This window comes from Lampetra fluviatilis, chromosome 1 (genome assembly GCF_964198595.1).
Source record: "Lampetra fluviatilis chromosome 1, kcLamFluv1.1, whole genome shotgun sequence".
Lineage (NCBI taxonomy): Eukaryota > Metazoa > Chordata > Hyperoartia > Petromyzontiformes > Petromyzontidae > Lampetra > Lampetra fluviatilis.
Window position 1 is genome coordinate 32,747,888 of NC_136275.1, and position 19,694 is coordinate 32,767,581.

The window sequence follows — 19,694 nt, forward strand, 5'->3', positions numbered from 1 at the left end:
GGGTTGGCATCGTCCCCCACTCCTCTTGATGTCGAGGGTAAATGGGCGAGGTTTAGGACTGTGACTCATGCAGCTGCAATCGCTGCTTTGGGTACGCGGTCCAGACCTACCCAGAGACCCTGGCTGACAGAGGAGGTGTTCAGGATAGATGAGAAAAAGCGACAGGCCCACTCTCATCGGCTACAACATCCCACGTCAGAGAATGAGGAGGCTTACCGCAGCCTTCGCTCGGAGGTTCGGAGAGCCGTAAGGCGCTGCAAGGATGGGTGGTGGTCGCGGGTTGCTGAGGAGATGGAGTCTGCCTCAGTGGCCCGCGATCACAAATCACTATTTAACTCCATCAAAAAAGTAACCTGCAGCGCTACACCTATTACCATCATTAGGAAAATAAACGGTGATCCAATCTCCGACCCCCAGGAGCAGGTTTGCAGATTTGCTGAGCATGTGTGTGAGGTCCTGGGGGAGAGTAAATCCCTCAGCCAGGAAAACATCATAACACAAAGTCGGGATGACCCTTCTGAGGCTGCGGTGCCTCAAATATTGGAAGAAGTCACCCCCTGTGAGTGGCTGGCTGAGGTGCCATCTGTTGAGGAAGTACCAGCGAAATGCTGAGGGAGGGTGGCGTTTGTGCACAGACTGCCCTATATGACATCGTAACAACAGTCTGGAGCACTGGACTGGTTCCGCAGGATTGGAAGGATGCCCTGGTGGTCCCCCTCTTTAAGAAGGGGGACCGCACAGACTGTAACAACTACAGGGGCATCTCACTCCTCAGTGTGCCGGGAAAGGTCCTGGCAAGGATTATTCAACATTGCCTTGCTAGGCACGCTGAGGGGAGGCTTGCGGAGCCCCAATGCGGTTTCAGGAAAGGTGGTCCTGCACAGATGCCATATTTTCTGTCCGTCTGCTACAGCAGAGGTGTAGGGAATTCCAACAAGACCTACATCTCTGCTTTATTGACCTGGTCAATGCCTATGATACCATCAGTAGGCCTGGGCTCTGGGTTGTTCTTCGTGCTTTCGGAGTCCCTGACCCTCTGCTCACGATCATTAAGGACCTTCATGATGGTGAGCGGGCCCTGGTAAAACTACGTGGCCGGGAGTCAGAGCCATTCCCTGTACACCTTGGGGTGCGACAGGGATGTCCTCTAGCTCCCACATTATTTAACATCTATTTTGACCACGTAGTTCGTGAAGCCTTCAATAGCTGTACCGGGGAAATTTCCCTTTGGTACAGATATAATGGGAGGCTGATCGATGCCCGGGTGCGATCAAGGGATGGCTCCCTATTGGTCAACCACGTTATTTATGCCGATGATTTGGTAATAGCTGCACATTCAGAGGAGGAGTTGGAGATGCTGCTGTTGAGACTGGAGCGTGCCACTAAGAGGTGGGGCCTTACCATCAGCCCCACCAAAACTAAGCACCTGCCTGGGTATTTTGTACCATCGGACACTCCACCCCCACAACTCCCAATCGGTGATGGGGCAGTTGTGGAGAGAGTAGAGAGTTTTCCATACCTGGGCAGTGTGCTTATGACCGACTTCAGTTTAACAGCAGAGGTCTCACTCCGAATCAGTCGAGCGGAAATATATTTTCATCGGTTGCGTAATGCTGTGTGGAAGCTAACTGGTCTGTCGCTCCGCACGAAGCTTCAGGTCTTCTCGGCCACAGTCATTCCCTCCCTTCTCTACGCTTGTGAAACGTGGACCCCCCTAATGGAGCATCTTCGCCGGTTAGAAACATTTAGGCTGGGCTGCCTATGATCCATCCTGGGTTTATCCAGGCTGGATTGTGTGAGGAGCTCACAAATCCTTGAAAGATCTGGGCAAAGTCCCATCGGTGAGCTCCTCCTGCAGGCAAGGCAACGTTGGCTGGGTCATGTAGCCCGCATGCCCAGCCACCGCATGCCTAAACAGCTTTTGTTCGGCCGGATCGAGGGGGCTAAATGGGCGCGGCACGGGCTATAGAAGAGATGGAGTGATGTGGTACAGGAGGACGTGGAGCTGAGTGGACTTGCCGATGACTGGTACCAGCGGTGTCAAAATCAGCCTCTGTGGAGGAGGCTCGTGAAGGACGCTACTGGGCAGTTGGAGGCAGTCGCCCTCCAACATCAACGGAGGGCGGAGGAGCGACGCTCACAACAACGAGCGGAGCACCGGGTGGCTAAAGCACAGCAAGTTGGCACAGTAGGGGGCACAGGTGGTGCATCAGCCAGTCATCTCGGTCGTCAGTCGACCCGTGGCACCTGGGTCTGCCCCATGATATCCTGCCAGCGGGCGTTCTACACTTCACGTGGCCTCAAGGTGCACATGGCCTGGCACAAGCGTCGTGGTGACTTCACCGCCACTTAGTGGCGAATGGCTGTTGTTGTTGTTGGTGGTGGAGCTGTGTGTCAGTGTGTGTGTGGTGGAGATGTGTGTCAGTGTGTGTGTGGGGGGAGTAGGGAGCGGTGGTGCAGCGGTTAGCGCACTGCGCTACGAATCCGGCGACCCGTTTTTAATTCCCGCTCACGGCCAACACCAGTGACGGTTATCTGGACCAGTCCTGGGCTTCCTCTAGGTCCACTCAGCCTAAAATTATTACCTGAGGCAAAGGCGGCCGGGCGTGGTGCTGGGCACCCACCACCCCCTCGTGTGCCGTGCCGGCCTTCATAGGTGCTCGCTAACAGCACTTCCTCCTCCAGTCTGTTAAGGCTACACGGGGGATCTTTGTCTTTGTGTCGTGGCGCAGTGTTTAGGACTCGCTCACATCTCGATTCCCGCTCGCAGCCAAAATTGGCGACGAACAATCCGAACCGGTCCCGAGCCTCGTCGAGGTCGACTCAGCCTTAAATGAGTAGCCTGGTGCGGTGTGTAAAAAAGAAAAAAGAAACACGTAATTTTTTTTTTAGAACCCATCTGTACTGCGTTGGCACATGCTCCCTGCTCGTGTGCCGTGCTCGCACATAGCACGTGCAACCAGTGGCATATGAATAGCTATGCGAGTGGGCTCGATGTGATCTCCCTTGGCCTGGTTACGCAGGAGGATGTGGGTTCGACCCCGGACCCTGACGATGCCTGTCGTATGTTTGGCGGTCGCGAGTGGTGGGAATTCTCTCCGAGCCTGCTTGTTCTGCCCTCTACATTTGTAAACACGAGGAGCTGTCACGTGTGGCCACCAGTAGAGCGAACAGCTCGGCGGGCTTTGCTCGTCGATGCCAATGCCGGAGTGAGTGAATGTGTGTGAGTGAATGTGTGTGAGTGAATGTGTGTGAGTGAATGTGTCTACGTGTGTAAACGTGTGAATGAATGCGTTGGTGAATGCGGGCGTGAGTGAACCTGTGCGTGATTGCGTGTTTACGTGAGCGAACGTGCGATTTGAATGCGTGAGTGAATGCGGGCGTGAGTGAATACGTGAGTGAAATACGTGTGTATGTGAGTGAATGCGTTAGCGAATGCGGGAGAGTGAATGTGTGCGTGATTGCGTGTTTACGTGAGCGAACGTGCGATTTGAATGCGTGAGTGAATGCGGGCGTGAGTGAATACGTGAGTGAAATACGTGTGTATGTGAGTGAATGCGTTGGTGAATGCGGGCGTGAGTGAAAGTGTGAGTGAATGCGTGTGTATGTGAGTGAATGCGTTGGTGAATGTGGGTGTGAGTGAACGTGTGAGTGAATACGTGTGTATGTGAGTGAATGCGTTGGTGAATGCGGGCGTGAGTGAATGTGTGCGTGATTGCGTGTTTACGTGAGCGAACGTCCGATTTGAATGCGTGGGTGAATGCGGGCGTGAGTGAATGTGTGAGTGAACGCGTGGGCGTGAGTGAATGCGTGAGTGAACGCGTGAGCGATAGTGAATGCGTGAGTGAATGTGGGCGTGAGTGAATGCGTGAGTGAATGTGTGAGTGAATGCGTGAGTGAACGCGTGCGCGTGGCCGTTGCGCGTGAACGTGCGCACGCGAGCGACGAGGCACGTGCGCGTTCGTGTAACGCGAACTGTTAAATTGGATTTGAAAATAAACACGCGCCGTGCGTGTGAACACGGCAGACAAACCCCGCCCCACCCCCCCCCCGCACAATGATTATGCCGAACGACCCGGGTCACGGTGTTTATTCGCCGCGTTCACAAACGTAATTGCGCGAGTCTTGCGGGTCGCCCTGTGGGGACTTGTCGCTACCGACGTGGCAATTACCCCGTGCACATTTTCCAACTTGCTCCGCCGCGCGAACCACCCTCCCCTCCATCCGCCCTCGGTATTTAAACCGGACGAGAGACAATTTGCATTCGCTCGCGATCGGCGCGCCGAGTACAACGGGCGAGACCCGGGAGCCCCCCGCTCGCCACGACGACCAGACGATGGGTCTTTGTGAATAATCATCATTTCGTGACTCTTAAAGTCGTTCGCTCCACGTCATGCACGGGCCGCTGTCTCTAACAGTGGGTGGAGGTGGTGGGACCTCGCCAGCGAAACAAAACAAGAAGGGCCATCATTTTTTTTTCCTTCCGAATTCGGTACCCAAACACAAACAAAAACACAAAATCAACGTTTTTGGGTTAGATCGCGTTTTTTATAAATGTGTCGTAACCCTCCACCACCCGACACGGCCAATCAGCAAAAAAGTGTCACGTTGACAAAAGATAAATAGTTCACTGCTTTAGCCCACCGGTGTATTGAAGCGTGAAACCACAACATTTACAATTTTTGAGTACGACGTTTCGCTGGTAATTGCATCCAGCATCATCGGGCAATTCGCCAGAATGGCGAGGCTCTGCTCTTGCTCCCGGTCTTAAATAGAGCAGCAGCAGCAGCAGGGTGACGTCATCATTTAACTCATCAGGTGCAACGATTTGAGGCGGAGGGGAGGGGAGGGTTATTGCAATTATATACTAGATTATGAATAATATTGGTCGCGAAAGCCTACGTGTTAAACCAACAAAAACACACAAGCTCCCTGTGGCGAGACGTCAGGTCCCCGAATCGATAACGGCCACGAAGCAATCCCTGAGAAGAAGAAGACGAGCTGCATGGTTGCCGTGCTGTGCTCGTGACGCCGGCGGTGTGCTGCAGAGGGCGATGCATTGGGCACGCTTCGTTCGCGTGACAGCTTTATGCAATGGGGGTGTCGTGTGGCGGAGGGTTTACGACACACAATTTGCTTACACCCCCCCCCCCTATTATTGGTGGCGACAGCCGACACGTGTTCAGTGTGTCACACCGTGTGTGAGACATACACGGTGCATGTGTAGGGGTGATACGCGCTGGCAGTAGGGATCGTGGGACAGCGCGTTGTGATTGGCTGTGTAGTGGTGACGCGCGCTGACAGTGATGGATCGTGTGGCAGCGCGTGGTGATTGGTCGACTAGGGTGGGTGCTCACATCGCGGTCCGCATAGGCTCCGTCTCCTCGGGAGCGGAGGGCTATATAAGGCTGTGCGCACGGGAGTTGGTGACCAGTGAAGACGAAAGACGGAGGAGGAAGAGATAGGGACCTGAGACCCCTAGTCCCGCTGTCCTTGTAAGGACCGGGGCCCTGTGTGGCTCAGAGGCGGGACCTTGGGACCCGGGGCCGGACGTCCGTGTGAGGGCCGGGCCGCGGGATCCAGTGGTCGTGACCCATACCCAAGCTGGGGTGGGTCTGTAGGTTCCCCTGGATGCTACGGGGCTGGAATGCCTGTGTGTGTGTAGCCGGGTGGAACGTGTAGCGTGAGCTGTAGTAACCACACGTGTCAGTGGAACGTGTAGCGTGAGCTGTAGTGACCACACGTGTTATTGTGGCAAAGACAAATGTTAATAAAGTGTGCTTCCCGTCAAGTGGTCTCCCGCCGTAATTTACAATATTACACATGCGTCACTCGTGGCATGAGTAACGTGCACACACCCAGAGACAGACACACACAACACACACAAAGATCCCCCGTATAGCCTTAACAGACTGTAGGGGCAAGTGCTGTTAGCGAGCACCTATGAAGGCCGGAACGGTACCCAGTGGCGATGTTTACACACCGCACCAGGTATTCATTTAAGGCTGAGTCGACCTAGGGGAGGCCCAGGACCGGTTCAGATAATCGTCACTGGTGTTGGCCGTGAGCGGGAATCGAACCCGGGTCGCCAGGTTCATAGCGCAGCGCACTAACCGTTACACTACCGCTCCCCACACAACACACACAACGTGCACACACACACAGACACACACACAACGTGCACACAGACACACACACGCACAACACACACAACGTGCACACACACACAGACACGCACACAACGTGCACACAGACACACACACACACAACACACACAACGTGCACACACACACAGACACGCACACAACGTACACAACACACACAACGTACACACACACACAGACACACACACAACGTGCACACACACACACAGACACACACACACAACACACAGACAACGTGCACACACACACACAGACACACACACACACAACACACACAACGTGCACACACACACACAGACACACACACAACGTACACAACACACACAGCGTACACACACACACAGACACACACACAACGTGCACACACACACACAGACACACACACAACACACAGACAACGTGCACACACAGACACACACACAACACACACAACGTGCACACACACACACAGACACACACACAACGTACACAACACACACAACGTACACACACAGACACACACACACACAACGTGCACACACACACACAGACACACACAACGTGCACACAGACACACACACACAACACACACAACGTGCACACACACACAGACACGCACACAACGTACACAACACACACAACGTACACACACACACAGACACACACAACGTGCACACACACACACAGACACACACACAACACAGACAACGTGCACACACACACACAGACACACACACACACAACACACACAACGTGCACACACACACACAGACACACACACACAACGTACACAACACACACAGCGTACACACACACACAGACACACACACAACGTGCACACACACACACAGACACACACACAACACACAGACAACGTGCACACACAGACACACACACAACACACACAACGTGCACACACACACACAGACACACACACAACGTACACAACACACACAACGTACACACACAGACACACACACAACGTACACAACACACACAACGTACACACACAGACACACACACACACAACGTGCACACACACAGACACACACACACAACGTGCACACAGACACACACACACACAACGTGCACACACACACACAGACGCACACACAACGTATACAACACACACAACGTACACACACACAGACACACACACAACGTGCACACACAGACACACACACACAACTTGCACACACACACACACAACGTGCACACACACACAACGTGCACACACACAACACACACAACATGCACACACACACACCTGTAGCGGAGTGTGAGACTGGCTGTAAGGGGCTAGAGGGGGCTAATCTCTCCCCCCCCCGCTCCCTACCACCTGCTCAAGGCTGAGCCCCCCTTTCTAATTGATTTTCGTCATCAGCCATGATCAATCCACTGCTGGATTAAGGCCTCACTCACCCGTCGCCATCTCTCATGGCCCTTCATGCGATGACAATCCACTTGGCACGCAAAGATTATTTCATCACTCCATCTCCCCCCGTGCAAGGCCCCTCCACCCCTCCCCTCGCCTCGGTCGCATTCCGTTCCTCTGTTACCACTCTGTCATTATTCTTGACCAAACTTGTTACGCTCGAGTAAAAAAAAAATGCTCTGCAGCATTTGCTTGTATACAAACACACATATAGACTGTATATCTACACACACTCGTTAGACTGTGTATCTACACACACACATAGACTGTATATCTACACACACACATATAGACTCATTCCGTTTAGCTTCTAACTTTTGTTTCACGTTCCTCGCGTGACAAAATACCAATTGCACAACTTGGGGAAAAAAGCAGAAATGCGTATTTTAAAAACCATTAAGACGCGATATTATAATAATAATTAAAATAAATAATGTTACTAGTGGCATAACCTACGCATGTGCACGGAGTTCAGCTTCAATTATAAAGTAAATTTTAAAACAACACATTCGCCAGTAGTTCTGTGATGCCGCCTTCCGTGGGCCCTCCTCTACACACGAGGTGACGCCTCGTGCTCAGCGAGAGTTGCGAGTGGATTCTGCGACTCGTGACGGTGACAGCACAAACATCGGCGCTGCTTTTGCTGCTGCGTCGGCAGCCGTGCGTCAGCAAAACTAACAACAACAACAACAAAAACCACTCGTAACACATCCGTGAATAACACCGCGGCCTTGAAAGCACACTTATATAACACGACAGGCGACGTTTTTGGTAATGGCCCTCATTCATAGCACTTACACAGAAGGGGCCAGGTTCGGACCTGGCCTCTCCATGTAGGTAAAGATTGCAAGAACGAGACTAAGATGGCGAGTGATCGCTGACACGTGGCAGGTTCAAGTTCATGGGGGACACTGACGAGATCGTTCTGACCATTGCGTGTCGATTGTTCGTTCTCTCTTTTTTCCAATGCTGCATCCTTTTCTCTGCCCTATCTGCCCCCACCCCAGAGGCAGTGGCGTTCATCTCCCGTTTGCTGCCTCGAGCCGGCGGTGCGAGTATGCCCACAGGGCAACCGCTGTTGACTTCCCCACAAAGCGGTACTCGTTTTATAAACCCCCTCGGGATGATGGGCTGAGTCAATCACGACCAACACAAATTTTTAATTCGCATCCTTCGGATTGTGTTTGTGGCTGCGAGTAAATCGATGTGGGTGTGTGTGTGTGAGATTGCTGTTGTGTCGGGAGCGGTGGCGCAGCGGATAGCGCGTTGCGTTACGAACCTGGCGAGTGATGCAAGTTCGATTCCCGCTCACGGCCCACATCGGTGACGATTTATTTGAACGGGAACTGCGCCTCCCCAAGATCGACTCAGCCTCAAATGAGTAACCTGGTGCGGTGTGTTAACGTCGCCACTGGGGAGACAAAGGCGGTCGGGCCTGGTGCTGGCCCACCCACCCCCTCGTGTGCCGTGCCGGCCTTAATAGGTGCTCGCTAACAACACTTGCCCCAACAGTCTGTCAAAAGCGACACGGGGGGTATTTGTCGTTGTGTATTGAGCGGCGCGGATGGGAATGTGGGTGGATGTGTGTGCATGTATGGGTTGAGGATCTTTGATGGTGGTGGTGGTTAAACAGCATTTGAGATCGTTACCCCGCTCTATAGCTCAGACACCTGGTCGGGTACTGCAGGCAGAATGACAGGAAACTGTTTTTGCTCTGCGATTTAATGTTTTATTGTTGATGCTATATATTTACATAGAAACATGCATACACACCCACATATATATTTAAGATACATTTGCAATAAGTATTTTCCCCCACACAAAGACAAAGATCCCCGAATGGATTGAACAAACTGCTGGGGCAATCTAAATTTGAATCTAGATTTGACGTTTTGGGGAAAGTGCTGTGAGCGAGCAGCAGATATGAAGGCCGGAACGGTGCACGAGGGGGTAGGTGGCCAACACCACGCCCGGCTGCCTTTGTCTCTCAAGTGGCCATGTTTACATATCGCACCAGGTACTCATTTGAGTCCGAGTCGACCTAGCGGAGGCCCAGAACCGTGTCCGATAATCGTCACCGGCATTGGCCCATGAGCGGGAATCGAACTCGAGTCGCCGGCTTTCTCAGCGCAGTGCGCTGACCGCTACACCACCGCCCCCCCACCCATACAACAACAACAACCGCCATTCGCCACTAAGTGGCGTTGACGTCACCACGACGCTTGTGCCAGGCCATGTGCACCTTGAGGCCACGTGAAGTGTCGAACGCCCGCTGGCAGACCCAGGTGCCACGGGTCGACTGACCGAGATGAATGAGATGACTGGCTGATGCACCACCTGTGCCCCATACTGTGCCAACTGGCTGTGCTTAAGGCACCCGGCGCTCCGCTCGTTGTTGTGAGCGTCGCTCCTCCGCTCTCCGTTGTTGTTGGAGGGCGACTGCCTCCAACTGCCCAGTAGCGTCCTTCACGAGCCTCCTCCACAGAGGCCGATCTTGACACCGCTGGTACCAGTCATCGGCAAGTCCACTCAGCTCCACGTCCTCCTGTACCACATCACTCCATCTCTTCTCTAGCCCGTGCCGCGCCCGCTTAGCCCCCTCGATCCAGCCGAACAAAAGTTGTTTAGGCATGCGGTGGCTGGGCATGCGGGCTACATGACCCAGCCAACGCAGCCTTGTCTGCCGGAGGAGCTCACCGATGGGACTTTGCCCAGATCTTTCAAGGATGTGTGAGCTCCTCACACAACCCAGCCTGGTTAAACCCAGGATGGATCGTTAGGCAGGCCGGCCTAAATGTTTCCAACCGGCGAAGATGCTCCATTAGGGGGGTCCACGTTTCGCAAGCGTAGAAAAGGGAGGGAATGACTGTGGCCGAGAAGACCTGAAGCTTCGTGCGGAGCGACAGACCAGGTAGCTTCCACACAGCGTTACGCAACTGATGAAAATATATTGCCGCTCGACTGATTCGGAGTGAGACCTCTGCTGTTAAACTGGAGCCGGTCATAAGCGCACTTCCCAAGTATGGGAAACTCTCCACTCTATCCACTACTGCCCCATCGCCGATTGGGAGTTGTGGGGGTAGAGTGTCCGATGGTACAAAATACCCAGGCAGGTGCTTAGTTTTGGTGGGGCTGATGGTAAGGTCCCACCTTTTAGTGGCACGCTCCAGTCTCAGCAGCAGCGTCTCCAACTCCTCTTCTGAATGAGCAGCTATTACCAAATCATCGGCATACATAACGTGGTTGACCAATAGGGTGCCATCCCTTTATCGCACCCGGGCGTCGGTCAGCCTCCCATTATATCTGTACCAGATGGAAATTCCCCCGGTACAGCTATTGAAGGCTTCACGAACTACGCAGTCGAAATAGATGTTAAATAATGTGGGAGCCAGAGGACATCCCTGTCGCACCCCAAGGTGTACAGGGAAAGGCTCTGACTCCTGGCCACGTAGTTTTACCCGGGCCTGCTCACCATCATGAAGGTCCTTAATGATCGTGAGCAGAGGGTCAGTGACTCCGAAAGCATGAAGAACAACCCAGAGCCCAGGCCTACTGATGGTATCATAGGCCTTGACCAGGTCAATAAAGCAGAGATGTAGGTCTTGTTGGAATTCCACACACCCACACACACCCACACACACCCACACACACACCCACACACCCACACACACACACCCACACACACCCACACACACACACCCACCGCTCCCCCCACACACACACCCACACACACACGCCCACACACCCACACACGCCCACACACCCACACACCCACCCACACACACACACACACCCACACGCCCACACCCACACACACCCACACACACACGCGCGCGTGCGAGAGTGTGTGTGAGTGTGTGTGAGAGCGCGTGGTCACTACAGAGCTCTTCGAGATTCATTGTCGTGGCTGTAGAGGCGACGCGGGCGGGCGGGGGGGGGTCACGCGGGGTCAACTATTATTACCAGAGAGGTGTTCGTTCAGTAATGCGGTCATAAACACGACCGGGGTTTGATCTACGACTTTGGGCGAGCGCTAAAGAAACTGTGTGGTTGTTGTTTTTCTCCAGTGATTGTTTCTCTCGGCTCGCTGCGTGCGGTGAGCTCTGTTGATCGCCCTATTGATTGTAACCAGAGTTCCTATGAGCGCGCGACGCGCTTCCTCTTGGCTAAAGTATCCATTGACAAATACCGTTGCCTGGAAATGCTCGCATTGCTCGTTTAGCTGAGGGCGCAGCCCTGCAATTCGCTTGCTCGCGTCACCTTGAGGGAGCTCTATCGAGGAATTGGCCTACTCTTCCAGGCTGGCTAGGCGTGGGAGTTGACACTCCACCACGCGCGCCCTGCCGATGCACTCACTGTGGCTACGCGTTTACACTACAGCAGAGGTCCCCAACCCCCGGCCCGTGACCTGTTAGGAACCGGGCCGCACGGCAGCAGGAGGTGAGAGCGGTGAGTGCGCGCGTGGAACCCGCCCCCGTTGTTTTATTATTCACCACTTCCGTCCGCGCCTCTTTCCCGCACTGCGCACTCGTCACAGTCACAGTGTTGGTAAGCCCACAAGCTCTAACCCCGAGTAGCCACGATGAGTAAAACACAAACGTCGCCGCTGGAGAGCTTCTTTGAAAAGGGAGAAAGACCCAATGGTGACCCCCCCCCCCACCGGTCCGTGAAAAAAATGTGTTCTACAAAACCAGTTCCTGGTGCCAAAAAAGTTTGGGACCGCTGCACCACAGGATGGATGGAGACTGCTGGGGATATTGCAAGCCCGCTGGCGGTGTTGGTGGTGGTGGTGGTGGCGATGGACTTGGCCTGTATGCCAGCACTGTGGGGGCAGCGAGGGTTGGTGGATCACCGCACACATGTTGAGAAGCTCCCTTCCCGTGGGCTTCGAGGAGGTTGCCGTGGTCTGGCTCGCTCCCAGAATGCGGTGCGGCGAAGTGTGCCCTCACATCATCTGGCCCTTCTGCATGGGATCGAGTGTTGCCCCCTCGCGTGCGTCGGTTTTCTCCGCGTGCTCCGGTTTGCTGCCACGCGTCTAATAAGCCCTTCACTAATTGGCTGAAAACATCTGAATATATAGAGAATTGCAGAGCATATTGTTGGCGCCAGCTCACTGCCCAGCAGCCTTCCAGCTCGTGCCTGTGGTTCCTCAGCGATTGTGAAATGCAATTTGTATGAACGACGCTCTGCTATATATAAAAAAAACGTATCATTAGACCATTATTTGTAATTCCAACTGCCGCGCTGGGAAATGAAATCGATACGGCGACCTCTGGGTTATAAGTCCAGGCTGGTAACCATTTACGCCAGGTCAGTGTGCATATCGCCTGCGTAATGGCTGTATAATTGCCAGCATATCTCCAGCGCGTGGCTGAAGCGTGGTCAACCCCCACGACCTTCATCCAGCAGCGGAGTGACACGGGACTCTGCGTGACTCATTGCGAGCGAAGGCAGCATTCATTCAAACAGATGAACGTGAACAGTAGCCGGAAAGGTGGCGTCAGAGACGCGTAATGCTTGAGCCACAATCAAAAGGTAATGATTTCAAATCCCGGTTCCAGAGTTGTTGACGCAACCTTGCCTCCTCCTGGAGTCGTTGGAATTCGGTACCCACTTTGTGTGTCGTTCACAGTGTCCTATGGATATACTGGTCTCCGTCACAGGAATGGGGAATTTCCACAACTGTCTCAAGGCAGCCGATGGAAATTTCAGCGGAGACGCATTGCCCGTTTGGAGCAGAGACCCTGGCAAATGATTCGGCTGAGCAGCTGTGGTTCTGATTGTGTGGGCGAGTATGCATGCCTGTTGATGAGAGTCGAAGATTGCACCCGGGGCTTTCTCTTAGCCGGAGCTGATCGGGACTGAGCACCGGAAAAGAAAAACAACTTTCGCGCGTGGAGGGAGGAGGTGGTAGGTGCGGGATCCGAGGAGTTGGGAGATCAGATAAAAGGAATGATGATCATAATTTAAGAATAGGTTTTACCCTTTCTGGCAATGAAACAGTTGTGTTGAGATGTTAAAACGCCAAACAGAAACATTTTGCAAGGAATAATGTCTGTCAATGCAGACATGATCGTTGTTTGTGCTGTTCGCCCTTTGGCGTCCTCTGTTTGAGACGAGGCTCTAAAGAAAGCCGTCTCTGGTATGGACCAATCAGTGTCAAGGACAATGCACAAACTACCAGAGCATGTTTTGTGATTGCATGTTCACCACAAGTACATTATGGTTAACGCAGACATGGTTCCTTACACAAGGTTTCTGTTTGGTGGTTTAACATCTGAACACAACTGTTTTATTTCCAGAACGGGGACAACCTATTCTTATATTTGATACTGGCAAGACAAGTCCCATGATGATGATCATGATGATGACCGAACCCTGCAAGTGTGATGTATGATGATGATGATTATTTCTAGATTTGAAGTTTCCGTGACTGCAAGGATCCATACTCTTTGTTTTTTTTCGGTAAAGTCACGTAGGTAAAAAACTAAATAATGTAGTTGTTTTCATATTTATTTATTTTATTTTGATTTTTTACCTACGTGACTTTACCGAAAAAAACTAAGATGATGATTATGATGGCGGTGGTGATGATGAGGATGATGATGATGATGCGTGTGGTTTTGGCCGTGACACCCGCTTTGTGCATCCTAGCTGACCTCGTAAGCGCTCGCTCACATAATTAACCCCAACAGCATTGAGCATCTATACGGGAGATGTATAAAGGCGATATGGGGCATATGTAAAGTGTTGGCCTTGAGTAGACGTGTGTGTGTGTGTGAGACTCGGGGACTCGAGTTTGATTCCCGCTGACAGCCAACACCATCGACGATTATCTAGACCGGCTCTGGGCATCTCTTAGGTCGACTCAGTCTCAAATGAGTACCTGGTGCGGTGTGTAAACATCCCCACTAGGGAGACAAAGGCGGCATGGCGTGGTGCTGGCCACCCATCCCCTGGTGCGCTGTGCCAAGCTTCACAGGTTCTCGCTAACATCACTTTCCTTAAATTATGTTAAGGCTATATGGGGGATCATTGGCTTTGGTTTGTCTTTGGCTTGTCTTTGCATGAGCGTGTGAGCGGATGTGTGTGTGGGTGATCTCTGTTTGATGATGATGATCGTGGCGATAAACCGTTTGTAGATGCACCATCATCAACATGGTCATCATCACCACCATCAAAGTGTACACCACCACCATCATCACCACCACCACCTCCGATTAGCACGCTTGGTTACGTCCGATGCGAAAGCAGTTCGGCGTGCATACATACATCATCGTGATCAGGTGTCAACTCTACAACACAGCTGGCAGACGGAATGCGGCAATGGTGAAGATGTAGTTTGGGTCAAGGGCGCTGGCCGAACGCCGCCAAGCATCGGGACAGAAGCGAGTCGAAGACGCGAGCGTAAATTACAAAGAGCTCCCTCGCTCGAGCCGAATCCGTGCCAAGCAACAAATTATGATCGGCGCGGGGAGCTCTCTCTCTCTCTCGGCTGCCGGCGGCTCTTACAGAGACACCTTCCCCGTGCTGCCACATCGTCCTTGAGTCCACGTAATTTACCGAGGCAAAGTTGCTAATCAGCCGCTAATTGCTGCTGCTGGATCTGACGCCCCGGAACCGAGGCGCCGGAGAGTTGTCAACCCTCCACCCCCCCCCCCCCGACGTGCACACCCACGGAGCGCGACGCGACGAATGTGGATGGGATTTTTAAGGGGGGTGGGGGGGTGGGAGATTCGTGTGTGGGGTGGCCGTCTTTCTTGTCTCTTGCGTGCGAGTGCGGGGAGCGGTGGCGCAGCGGTTAGCGCCGCTGCGCCACCGCTGCCCGGCGAGCCGAGTTCGATTCCCGCTCACGGCTGAGTCGAGCGAGGGCCTCCTACCCCCCCGTGTGCCGTGCCGGCCTTTATAGGTGCCACTCGCTAACAGCACTTGCCCCAACAGTTGGTTACGGCTATAAGGGGGAGCTTTGTCTTTGTGTATGGTGGCGAGCGGTGGCGCAGCGGTTAGCGCGTTGCCAATACGAATCTGGCGACCCGAGTTAGATTTCGGCTCATGGCCAACATCAGTGTGTAAACATCACCACTAGGGAGACAAAGGCGGTCGGGCGTGGTGCTGGCCACCCACCCCCTCGTGTACCGTTGCGGCCTTCATAGGTGCTCGCTAACAGCACTTGCCCCTACAGTCAGTTACGGCTATACAGGGATTGTGTTTGTGTTGTGAGTTCTATTGCCGCTCACAACAGCTAACGCCAGTGACGATTTCATCTGAACCGGTCGTTCAGAGGCACTTTGTCTCACAGCACTGGCCTCAACAGTCTGCTCAGGTTATCGGGAGATCTTTTGCCCTTGGGTACGTGGGCACGTGTTCGCGTGGGCAGCAAGGTGCCAACCATCACGCTGCATTTTGATTCGCGGCCACCTAAGTGCGATGCCCGGCTGACATCAGTGTCGACGGATATCAGAAATCTGTCTGGAGCATTGTGGTAAGGAGGCCCAGACTAATAACCCACGGCGTGTAATCACCAACACTGCAGGAGAAACAAAAGGGCGTGCATTGAGCTATCGACGCCACCGCCCTCACACGCGTACAGATGTCGCGTTAATAGGTGCTCGCTAACTACACGTTCCCATTTAGCCTATAAGGTGTCTGTGCGAGTCGTTCAAATAAGAGCACTGCACTAACATGACGACAGGTCACGCGCGCCGCGCAGCACCGCTGGCAATTTGGTGGTGTTTGAATGTGTCCTGGGTCTCCCCTAGGTCGACTCAGACGTGAACTAGCGGCGTGTCACGTCCGCGCCCGCACGGCACTTGCCACCCCGCGGGTCCTCCAGGAGGGGGCGGCAGAGAACCACACAGCAGAGAGGGCACGTGGGCTCGGCGCAGTTGGTGAGTGCGGTGGTGAGTGTGGTGGTGAGTGTGGAGTGGTGAGTGTGAGTGGTGAGTGTGGTGGTGAGTGTGAGTGTGGTGGTGAGTGTGGAGTTTGTGAGTGTGGTGGTGAGTGTGGTGGTGAGTGTGGTGGTGAGTGTGGTGGTGAGTGTGGTGGTGAGTGTGGTGGTGAGTGTGGTGGTGAGTGTGGTGGTGAGTGTGGTGGTGAGTGTGGTGGTGAGTGTGGTGGTGAGTGTGAGTGTGGTGGTGAGTGTGGAGTTTGTGAGTGTGGTGGTGAGTGTGGTGGTGAGTGTGGTGGTGAGTGTGGTGGTGAGTGTCAAGGTGAGTGTCAAGGTGAGTGTCAAGGTGAGTGTCAAAGTGAGTGTCAAGGTGAGTTTCAAGGTGCGTGCCAAAGTGAGTGTCAGAGTGAGTGGCAAGGTGCGTGTCAGGGTGAGTGTGGAGTGGTGAGTGTCAGGGTGAGTGTCAAAGTGAGTGTCAAGGTGAGTGTCAAGGTGAGTGTCAGGGTGAGTGTCAGGGTGAGTGTCAGAGTGAGTGTCAAGGTGAGTGTCAGGGTGAGTGTCAGGGTGAGTGTCAAGGTGCGTGCCACACGCCTGCACCCCGTCTGGAGCACGGACTAACCTCCAGTAAAGCTTCACAATTGAATTGCGGGCATCGTATGGAAACACTCTGACCTCGGCCACGGGAACATGGAATGTCCACCGATGGTTCAGGGCTGAAAAGCGCCGCCGTGCCGTTCAATTGCCGCTGGGAGCCTTCAACGCAACGGCAGCGAAATGTAAGAAGAGCCCGTCGCGAAATAATAACGACGACGACGATGTTGATGTTGTTGATGTTGTTGTTGTTGCCTTGCCGCAGTGGTTAGCGCACTGCACTCACGCTCCACTCACGGTCACGGCGAGCGTGGGTTGCGAGTTGATACGCAGATGGGTCCCGGGCTCACCCCCCTTCTTCACCAATGCCGTCCTCACCAGCGTGATGGAGTATGGTCACGTGAGCCCCTCGCCACCGCCACACACACACAACCCGCACGCCGTGGCATTGGTGGATCACAAGGGAGTATACAACAAGTAGGCAGTACAGCAAGTAGGACATTGTGTGTGTGCGCTTGAGGTTCACACGCAGAGGCACCCGATTAGTCCCGCGCCTCAGATTTCCACGGTTGGCTACGTACGGTGCGAAAGAAGTTCAGGACACACACGTGGGTACACGCGCGTACACACACACACCCCGTGCCCACAGCATCGCAGAACAATCGAGACGCATGCTGTTAACGAGGACCCATTCACGGGCGGGATGGAGCACCCACGCACATCACTCACACGCGTACTCAGGAGAGACAAAGACGCGCTCGCGAGAGACACCGTCCGGCGTCTTCACTTCGAGGGACAAATTGGCGAGATCTTCTTGGTTCTTTCGGTAAAGTCACGTAGAAGGGAAGTAATAAAATAATAAAAATAAAACATAATAAAATAATTCTCACGACGTTTCGTCTACAACGCAAGCAGCCGTCTTCAGGTGAAGAATGAAACGTCGTGAGAATTATTTTATTTTATTATGTTTTATTTTTATTATTTTATTACTTCCCTTCTACGTGACTTTACCGAAAGAACCAAGAATATGAATCCCTGCAGTCACGAAAGCTTTAAATCGAAATTGGCGAGAGTTGCTGCTGGCGAACACATTTGGAGGCTGCCAGCAGCCTACCCCACTCACGTACGAGCGGTGATGGTCACACAGCCGTGTCGGTGACCCGGTTCAGGCTGAGTCGACCTCAAGGGGGGAGCGGGGGAGGGAGGCCCAGGACCGGTGTCAGATATTCGCCACCAATGTTTGCCGTGTGCGGGAATCGAACTCGGGTTACATGCCGTGTTCGTAGCGCAGCTACGTTGATGGCGGTGATGTCCTCACCGGCATTGTGCCAGGCTAGGTTGTACGTTTATCACAAGGCACCTTTAAACGCCGGCAACGCTCACCGTAGCTCGCTGTGGTAAGGAACAACTCCCCCCCCCGCCACGAGCGAACAAAGCCAAATGGGAAGAGTTGAAGACGAATCTCGACACAGAGTGGGAGTGGGAGTTTGGTTGGTGGGGGCCTGTTGTATGAGAGGGTGCTGGAAGTGGTGAATGGTGAATACGTGTGGGTGGAGGAAGTGTTGTGTGAAAGTGCGTCCGTGTGTGTTGGCGTGTCTGCACTTGTGTGTGTGTGAACGTGATGGTAAGTGTGTGTGTGTGATGGTAAGTGTGTGTGTGTGTGAAGGTGATGGTAAGTGTGTGTGTGTGAAGGTGATGGTAAGTGTGTGTGTGTGTGAAGGTGATGGTAAGTGTGTGTGTGTGTGAAGGTGATGGTAAGTGTGCGTGTGTGTGTGAAGGTGATGGTAAGTGTGTGTGTGTGTGAAGGTAAGTGTGTGTGTGTGAAGGTGATGGTAAGTGTGTGTGTGAACGTGGTGGTAAGTGTGTGTGTGTGTGCGTGATGGTAAGTGTGTGTGTGTGTGTGAAGGTAAGTGTGTGTGTGTGTGTGTGCGTGATGGTAAGTGTGTGTGTGCGCGCGTGAACGTGTGTCTGTAAGAGGACAAAGATAAAGGTTCGCCCGAATAGTCTTAACAGACTGTTGGGGCAAGTGCTGTTAGCGCGCACCTGTGAAGACCGGCGCTGTGGCACACGAGGGGGTGGGTGGGGGAGCGGTGGCGCAGCGGTTAGCGCGTTGCGTTACGAACCCAGCGTGCGGAACAAGTTCGATTCCCGCTCACGGCCTAACACCGGTGACGATTATCTGAACCGGTTCTGTGCCTCCCCTAGGTCGACTCAGCCTTGATTTAGAATCCGATGCGGTGCGTTGTGGAGACAAAGGCTACCACCGGGCGTGGCCCTGACCACCCCACCCCCTCGTGTGCCGTTCCAGTCGTCAGAGTTGTTCGCTGACAGCACTTGCCCCGACAGTCTGCTACGGCTATAGGGGGGATCTTTATCTTTGTATGCAGCACTGCTCTGCGACGCGCGGCGACACGAGTTCGATTCCCACTCGCGGCTAAGGATTCGTTGCGAGTGGTTGTGTGCACTAACACCTCGACCGACTCGGCATTAAATGAATAAACTGGTTAATAGGTGCTCGCTAACAGCGCTGGCCCCAACAGCGTTGGGGATCGAATTGGTTTGTATAGTGGGCGGTGGCGCAGCGGTTAGCGCGCTGTGCTACCAACCCGGTCGCCCGAGTTCGATTCCCGCTCGCGGC